This window comes from Dama dama, chromosome 23 (assembly GCF_033118175.1).
Source record: "Dama dama isolate Ldn47 chromosome 23, ASM3311817v1, whole genome shotgun sequence".
Taxonomy (NCBI): Eukaryota; Metazoa; Chordata; class Mammalia; order Artiodactyla; family Cervidae; genus Dama; species Dama dama.
This window is the reverse complement of record NC_083703.1, coordinates 30,737,214-30,747,113: the sequence shown is the minus strand read 5'-3', so window position 1 is coordinate 30,747,113 and position 9,900 is coordinate 30,737,214.

Below are 9,900 nucleotides of genomic sequence, written 5' to 3'. Positions count from 1 at the left end.
AAAAAAATCATACTTTTTAAATGTATAAACCAGATGTACATAAAGTGCATAAACAGATATATGATATATCTGTGGCATTAAAATTTCATGGCAGGAGTAATCTGGAAAAGATGTCTTAACAAGGCTCCGTGTGTGCTAAGTCGCTTCAGTCGTGTCCAACTCTTTGCGACACTATGGACTGTAGGCTGCCAGGCTCCTTTGTTCCTGGAATTCTTCAGGCAAGAATACTGGAGTGAGTTGCCATTTCCTCCTCCAGGGGATCTTCCTACCCAGGGATTGAACCTGGGTCTGTTACATCTTCTGCATTGGCAGGTGGGTCCTTTACTGCTCCTGACACCAGGGAAGGCCTAACAAGGCTCCTTGCTGCTGCTGCTGCTGCTAAGTCGTGTCGTGTCCAGACTCTGTGTGACCCCATAGACGGCAGCCCCCAGGCTCCCCCGTCCCTGGGATTCTCCAGGCAAGAACACTGGAGTGGGTTGCCATTTCCTTCTCCAATGCATGAAAGTGAAAAGTGAAAGTGAAGCCGCTCAGTCGTGTCCGACTCTTAGCGACCCCATAGACTGCAGCCCACCAGGCTCCTCCGTCCATGGGATTTTCCAGGCAAGAGTACTGGAGTGGGGTGCCATTGCCTTCTCCGAACAAGACTCCTTAGGGGATGGTAATTTAAAAAGTTTTAGAGACACTGTTTTAGAATGAATTTTTAAATACTGTCTTTGTGTGCTCTTAAAAAAAAAATCATGGAAATAATGGAAATAGTATTGTTGTATTTTCTTACTAAAACAATAATACATTAATGTTTGTTAGGAAAACAAACATGAAAAAAGGTCACTAAAAATTATACCATCTGGACATAACTATTATTATACATGTAGGGATGAGTGTGTGCACACATACACACTTTTTAAATAATTTTACTTTTACTAAGATGGAATTATACAATAATTGCCATTTTGTAATTTTTTCCACTTTGTGTTTAGAACAAAGATAAATTACAGCATAATCTTAATGTCTGCATGATATTCCATGATATAATTGTATTATATTTTTAACCAATCTCAATTAATAGGGCTTCATATTATAGCAACATGTATAACAGTAAACATTGCTCTGCTGAACATCCTGGTCTTTTTTATTATTGCTGTTTGAAAATAAATTCCTAAGAGGAAGACTTAACATCTACATACTATTTTTGAAGCATGGATATATGTTGCCAAGCTACATGTATCTTGTCACATCAATGATTAGATTTTTACCATTCTGTTACTGCTTTCATAGCATTACTTTGTATAAGAATAACATAACTGATTTAATAATGCAATATTTAAGCTGCTGCCTTTTTTTCCCTTTGCTATTATAAGCTGTAAAAACAATGTAAAAGCTGTCAAAGTAATGTAAGTCTTGACTGATTGTTTTTGCAGGAAGAATTCCTGAGTGGGATTACTAGACCAAGAGTAAACAATTAATGCAATGCTCAAATGTGTCTGACTCTGCAACCCCAAGAACTGTAACTTGCCAGGTTTCTCTGTCCATGGAATTTTTCAGGCAAGAATACTGGAGCAAGTTGCCATTTCCTCCTCCAGGGGATCTTCCTGACCCAGGGATCGAACCCACATCTCTTTCATCTCCTGCATTGGCAGGCAGATTTTTTACCACTGCACCACCTGGGAAGCCTCAACAATTAATGGATATTTATCAGTTTCATACTTCTGGGAGTCATGAGGGACTCCCAGAGGAGGAAAGCTACACTCCAAGGAACACAGACCTTCATTTTCAAGGCAAAGTGGAATTTACATAGCTTTTGGCTCTAAGCATCTCTATTTCAATGTATTCAAATATGGAATATTCCCAAGTTTCTTGTGCTGATGAAATAAATGTCCAGAATCCTGTTGTATGTTCAAAAAAAAAAAAAAAAAAAAGTAAAGAAAGCACTCACACCAAAGTTTTAAGGTCCTTGAAATACCGTTCCAGTTCAACCTCTCTTTGAAGGTAGTTAACTATTTGCAAGACACAGAATTTCTGGCCTCATGGCTCATCATGCATGTATGTCTCTCATAGAACCAGCCTCATAGGATCTACCTGAAGTCCCACCTGCTTCCTGTTCTGCCTCCTTGTGGGTCATTAGGAGAGCAAAAGGTTTCTTCCGCTCCTAACACCTGAGGCCTCTGCTGTTTCCAGTGTTAGAGACAGGCATCAGGCTGGAAAATCATAGCTTCTCTCTAAAAAGCAGCTTCCAAAAAACAAAGTATAAGAAGCTTTGTACTGGTTTCCTGGCCTACAGTTACTTTTGTTTATTTTGTTTACATTTTTAGCTTAGGACTTGCCAGGATGAGAATATTGTGTTATACATCACCTGTTGACACAAATCTTGGAAAATTATTTCTGGCTAAGTTCCTTAATCCTGCTCCCAGAGCACTCACTTGCTTATTTTTGCTTCCGTTTCACAGTGAAACCACCAAGGGGCAGGATATCCAATATATGAGCCATCAGAGTCTTTATAAAATCATAATGAGTCTTCCTGTTATCCAGAAAGGCATGGAAAGTCACTCCAAGTTACATCATTCTGTTGTGGAAACTCATGCTAGATGGTTTGTGTTTTTGTTTTAGATTTCAAAGCGCCTTTCCCATCTGTTTCCTACCCCTCTCACACAGAGCTGGTCTGAGGGAAGAGAAGTGAGATTACTAACGCTGGGCCAGAGGTTTGATTGCCTGAAGTGGTATAGAAGAGCTGGAGACAGAAGCTCAGAGGGTCAGTCAGAGCTGGTGTTGGAAGCATCATCTGGTGGAGAAACATCTCCGCTTCTGCTGGGAGTCAGAAGTGTTACATCAACATTCATTGACTTCTGAATCTCATCTCCTACCCTCTCAAAATCTCTCCTCAGGTTATCTCATCTAATTAAAGAATGAATGTAGGAATCAAAGGTGACTCATAACTTTTCTTCATAAGTTTTTAAACTGTGGCCACACACACATAAAATTTACCATCTTAACCATTTTCTCAGTGTGCAGATCACCTACATGAAATACATTCACGTTGTTGTGGTCCTGTCATCACCATCCATCCCTGGAACTCTTTTCATCTTGCAAAACTGCAAGTGTTTACCCATTAAACACTAACTCCCCTCCCTACAACTCATTGGTTTTTTGTTTGTTTATGTTTTTAAAGTTTTTATTGGAGTATTTACCATGTTGTGTTAGTTTCAGGTGTAGAGCAAAGTGAGTCAGTTATACATATACATACATCCACTCTTTTAAAGCCTCTTTCCCCATATAGGTCATTACAGAGTATTGAATAGAATCCCCTTTGCTACACAGTAGGTCCTTATTACTTATCTATTGTATTTTGCATATAGTGCAATCTTCCAATTTGTCCCTCTCCTCCTCCTTGCCCACCAGGAACCATAAATTTATTTTCTACATCTGTAACTCTATTTCTGTTTTGCAAATAAGCTCATTTGTAGCCTTTTTAAAAAAGATTCCACAGATAAGCGATATCATATGGTATTTGTCTTTCTGTGTCTGACATTTCACTCAGTATGACAACCTCTAGGTCTAGCCATGTTGCTGCAGAATGGCATTATTTTGTTCTTTTACCCTCAGAACGGGAAAAAATATTTGCAAATGAAGCAACCTACCAGGGATTAATTTCCAAAATATAAAAACAGCTTATGTAGCTCAATATAAAAAAACAGAACCCAATCAAAAAATGGGCAGATGCTCTAAATAGACATATCTCCAAAGAAGACATACAGATGTTTAAAAAGCACATGTAAAGATGCTCAACACCACTAATTATTAGAGAAATGCAAACCAAAACTGCAATGAGGTATCACCTCACACTGATCAGAATTGCTAACATCAAAAAGCGGCTCATTAGGGACCTCCCTGGTGGTCCTTGCTATGCAGGGGACGCGGGTTTGATCTGGTCGGGGAGCTGAGATCCCACATGCCCTGGAACAGCTAAGCACATGTGCCACAACTAGACAGTCCATGTGCCACAACAAAAGATCTCTCATGATGCAACGCAGATCCTACTGCCACAGCTAAGTACTGAAGCAGTCAAATAAATTAAGCACATACATTGTTAAAAGGGACTCATTAGTTTTTAGTCTGAGTGAGGGAAGAGAGGCTGGTCCCCACCCTTTTCCTTTATATATGATTGCCACTCATCTTTTGATGGTATCTCCTTTGGTTTGACCACATTATGCTTCAGTGCTTACTTAAAGCTCATATAGAAGTATTGTTAGTTGGAGTCAGACATAGTGATTTATGTGTGTGTGTGCTCGGTCACTCAGTTGTGTCCAACTCTGGGACCCCATGGACTGCAGCCTGCCAGACACCTCTGTCCGTGGGATTTTCCAGGCAAGAATACTGGAGTGGGTTGCCATTTCCTCCTCCAAGGGGATCTTCCCTGGGTTTACTTGGGACAGCCACCTAAATACAACTCATGGTGATTTTTAATTTCAAATTTTCCAGATGTCTACTCCACGGTGCTGGTATTTCTAATCCCCCCATGGCCAATGTTTAGTGTAATCTAAAGAGGGTATCTAATCCCTAAATTTACTGTGAAAGTCATGACTTCCATGGATATGACTTGGAAAGGAAGACAAAGAAAATTTGAAATAGTAAGGAGTTTACAGTTACTATTGTTATATATTTAGAGCTTTCAGGTTGCTGAGTGCTTTTATTTCATGTATAGTCACATTTTGTCATCTCCACAGACTCTGTAAGTTAGTTGCTATTTTCATCCCATTGTTCAGAAATGCAGAACATAAGTCTGAAAGAGAAAACTCGGCAAAAATCAGGCTAATAGTCAGGGTCTCTGTCCCCAATTGTCCCCAAAAGGGAGTTCTTGAACTTGTAGAAAATCTGAACTGAGTACTGTAATTGTTTCCTTGAAAATTAATAATCCCACGAATAAACTAACCAGTTGAGTTTTGGCTACTATTTTAATTTGGCTAGGAGAGATTCAAATCTAAATTTCTCATCTCGGTTTCATTTATTTGGGTCTTTGAATTACTGCCATCTTGAAAACTTGCTTAAATATTCTATTTTTTATCTCACTTATTCTCTTACCATAACTAGGTATATATCTTCATCTTCATTCCTCTTCATAAATTTAACTGCTCACTGCTCAGTCATAGAAAACTGATGTTCCGTTTCCTCTTAAATGGTCCTAGTGCCTCTCAGATTCTCTTCAGCTTACCCTCATCTTTCTGCATTTCTAGCACCAAAGTAAATAAATGTACCTATATCAAAGTGGTAAAAAATCTCACTTTGTCCTTGTTCATTCTGTCCTTGTTCCTCTTCAGACTTTCCTTCAGCCCTCTTCTTCTTTTTCTTTTTTTTGCCACCCCATATGGCATGCAGGATCTTAGCTCTCCGACAAGGGATCGAACCCATGCCCCCTGCCTTGAGAGCCAGAGTCTTAACCACTGGACCACCAGGGAATTTCCCAGCCCCTGTCTCTTTATAATTGGCCACCTTTCAGCTCTCAGGACCTCAGCACAAATGGTTACCTTAGGAACAAGTTGAAACACTAGAAGAACTTGTCTTTATCCATCATCTTCCCTCAGCTGTACTCTTTACATTGATCAACTTAGCAGGAGGAGTTTTCCTGGGCTTTACTCCTCAGCAGCTGGCCCGCGGTGTCTGTGGTGGGGTTGTGTCTGCAAGGGCTCCTCAGGTCTGAGCCTCCCTCATCTTTCACGAGGACAGATGGTGCTCTCAGTGGGGGAGGAACCGAGCAGATGTGAGCAGCTATCTTCAGGTTGTGGGGGAGAGACAGGAGGCCTGAGCTCCAGGAAAGGGAAAATGGTCTCCTTTCAAGTCCCAGAGGCCCTGCATCTAGCAAAGGCTGATCCTGTTCTCACAACACCAGGTGATATGTGTAATTCTAGAACGCCATGGAAAGGGGTGGTTTCCTCCTTGTTTTATGGGCCATCTCATCCATCGTTAACTTTGTAAGACTCTGGATGGAAGAGAAGGACCTTGGATCTTCATGAAATCCCGTGGAAATCTTCTGTCCACTTTCACACTGAGACTTTTTTCATCAAAGTATAGTTATTTACAATGTTGTGATAATTTCAGCTGTACAGTAAAGTGATTCAGTTGTGTGTGTGCATAAATATATATATATATATATATATATATATATATTCTTTTCCAATTTTTTTTCCATTAGAGGTTCTTACAAGATATTGAGTGTAGTTCCCTGTGCTATATGGTAGGTCCTTGTTTATTTGATATATAGTAATCTGTTCATTTGTTCATCAGTAATCATACTGATCATAATCAATTCATATAGTAGTCAGCATATCTGTTCATCCCAAACTCCTAATTTATCTCTCCTCCCCCTATTTTGTTAACCATAAGTTTTCTCTATGAGTCTACTTCTGTTTTGTAAATACATCCATTTGTATTTTTTTTTGATTCCACATAAAAATGATATCATATGGCATTTGTCTTTCTCTTTCTGACTTACTTCACTTTGTATGGTAATCTCTAGGCCCATCCATGTTGCGGCAAATGGCAATATTTCATTCTTTTTATGACTCAGTCATAGTCCATTGTTTATATGCACCACATCTTCTTTATCCGTCCATCTGTCAATGGACACTTAGGTTGCTTTTCAAGTTATTGCAAGGCTCAATCCTACTGACATATTTGCAGCACAGTGGGTTTTCTGTTTTTTAATTTTTTTTCTATTTGGTTTCTTAATGAGTTGTCTTTGAGTCTCCACAGTTCAAGCAGAGAAAGATTTCCCTTCATCCTATGTGTTCCTCCAACTGCTTTTCTCCCTCTGCTCATCCTCCCCTTTCTCTACAGAATATCGTCTCTGCACTTACTTTTTACAGCCTCCTAAATCTCTTTGACATGTATTATCTTGTCACCAAAAAGTATTTTGGTACATCTACCTGCAAATCCCAGTGTGATGTTGTAACCATAAACCTCACTGTTTTGCATGATACTCTCTGTAGATAACTGATCTGCACAAACAGTTTTATACCTCCCTCCCTTCCCCCCAGGCATGGACTGAAACTGCACCAGGGATGAAATCTGTGACTTTGCTTTTCTTCAGCACCCAACACCCAGTCCTTGCTGTAAACCTCCCATTCTTCTCATGTTCCTGCTTCTTTGCTGATAAGCTCTTCCTTTCCCTGTAATAGAAGCTTTGGAGACAGGAAAAATAGCAGTTTCCTGTTCCGCCTGAACTGTTTATTATGTTTAATTAACTCCTCTATAGTGATTTCTATTTTTATTGGCCAGGATAACACTCATATTCAAGAATTCAGTTTTCAGCGATGGTTATATTCTACAGTATATAGCAGCCAGTCTATATACTGACTGGCTTGTGTGATTTACTCCACACCCACACAAAAAAGACTGTCCCTTCCTCCTGCCTGGGAGGCACCACAGGGGTGGTATATGGTGACCACTTGGGCATAAAAGACAATTAAGTTCCCATTAGGGAGGTCAAAGGCAGATCTGTGATGCAGATGTATGTGTGACAAACAAAAAAAGAGAATGACTGTAGGTTAAATTTCAAAGCGTGATAAAAACTTAGGATCTAAAACACAAAGAATTACCATGCTTTTAGGGTCTTTCTTCCCCTGGTGTAAAGAAAGGCTAAAGAAGGAATTAACTGTCAAGTACAGAGTTTCTGATTTTGCCATTGTATGTCTCTCATACAGCTGCCCACATGGAAAATATCCTAAAAGTGCCATCCTGAAAAAGTTCAGTCTTCTGGAAAGTTTTCTTCATTGTGATAACAACCACAGTCAATGAGCATCAGGGATTTAGGTAAATGCCACTTCCTCCTGAGGGAAGCAGCAAAAACCAGTAGACTGTGAGCACTCCCCATCTCTCTTCTCCAACTGCATAAGCCAAATTCTTTGGGTTGGGTATAGAAAGCTCAATTCAAAATGGCTGAAAGAAAAAGAAATGGAGTTTATTCACTCACCAGGTGAAAGTCCCTGGAAGATGCTGGCTGGATTCACATTACTCTCTCCATCTCTTACTCCTGCTTTACTTTGCTTTGGCTTCATTCTGAGGTTCTTACCTCTTGGTGTAAGATGGCTGCCAGAGGTTGCCATCTTTTATCATCTTCTCTCATTAATTCCAGCTGGAAAAGCTCTCCTCTGTCTCAAGAGTTTCAAATTCTAAAAATGTTCTGGAATTGATTCTGATTTGAACTGACTGAATCATGATTCCACCTCTGAACTGGCTAGATGTGGGGGTGAGGGTTTCCATGCTGACTGGCCAAACCTGGATCACATGTCTCCCCTTGGAACCTGGACTGAGAGGAAAGTGCGGGTAGATGCTTTAGATAAGTATCAGTTTCATTACCAAATGCAGGGAGCCTGGATGCCCTGCAAGCAAAACAATGAATGTGCACTGGGATCAAGTCATAGCTGCAGCTGCCTCTGGAGAAGAAGTTTAATGAATGCAGCTTTTTTTCTAGAACTCTTTTTCCCCCCCTCTTATTTTACTATTGGAGTGTAATTGTTTTCTCTATAACTCATATCATGAAGAATCTGCCTTCAATGCAGGGGACCCGGGTTCAGTCCCTGGGTCAGGAAGATCCTCTGGAGAATGGAATGGCAACCCACTCCAGTATCTAGAGAATCCCATGGACAGAGGAGCCTGGTGGGCTATAGTCCGTGGGGTCGCAAAGGGTCAGGCAAGACTGAGCGACTAACACTGCTACTATTACTATAATTGTTTTACAATGTTGTGTTAGTTTCTGCAGCTGTATGTGTACATACAAATCATCCCTCTAAAGCCTCCCTCCCACCTCCCTTTTCTAGAATCTTCTGAGGTAGATTTTATTCGATTCATCCAGCTACCATCTTCTCCCACTTCTTTCCTGGATGGCTATGTCCATTTTTGCATAATTCTAACTCATGTATAATTTTCACTTGCAAGTGCTATTTCCTTTCATGTCAATGGGCAGTAGATCACCATCTCTCCCAGGTTTTAAAATCTTTTATTTTTATGTGCTCAGTGTCTGACTCTTTTTGACCCCATGGACTATAGCTTGCCAGGCATCTCTGTCCATGGAATTTTCCAGGCAAGAATACAGGAGTGGGTTGCCATTTCCTACTCCAAGGGATCTTCCCAACCCAGGGATCGAACCATGTCTCCTGCAGATGAATTCTTTACCACTGTACCACCTGGGAAGCCCTTTATTCTTGTGCAAGCTTTAAAAAAAACTAGGCCATAATTTTTGGTGTATGGGTGTGTTTGAGGGCAAAAGTTGATAGAAATGATTTCTAAGTTCAAAGTTAAATACACTGTCAGAATCACATTCAAGCTCTGTCAGCTACAAGTACCTACCTGCTCTTGATTTGGCTCTCAGTTTAGAACACAAATTTCCAAGGACGCCAGTAAAACAAAATGCTTTATTTTCTCTCCTGTATTCCAGTTTTAACTTGCAAACATTTTGTGTAATGATACTTATAAAAGAACAAATTCCAGATTATATTTCACTCCTTGTGGCTTTGTTAAGAGGAAAAGAATCTTCATACTTTGACAACTTGGTTATTTTTTTAAATGTGAACTGGTAAATAAATTAACATTAAAGACCTGAGATTGTTTCCATGTCCTGACTATTGTAATTAGTGCTGCAATGACCATTAGGGTACATGTGTCTTTTTGAATTATGGTTTTCTCAGCCTATATACCCAGGAATGGGATTGCGAGGTCATATGGCAGTTCTATTTTTAGTTTTTAGGGAACCTCCATACAGTTCTCCATAGTGGTTGTATCAACTTACATTCCCACCAAGAGCACAAAAGGGTCCCTTTTCTCCAAACCCTCTCCAACATTTATTATCTGTAGATTTTTAGATGATGGCCAATCTGACCAGTGTGAAGTGATACCTCATTGTAGTTTTGATCT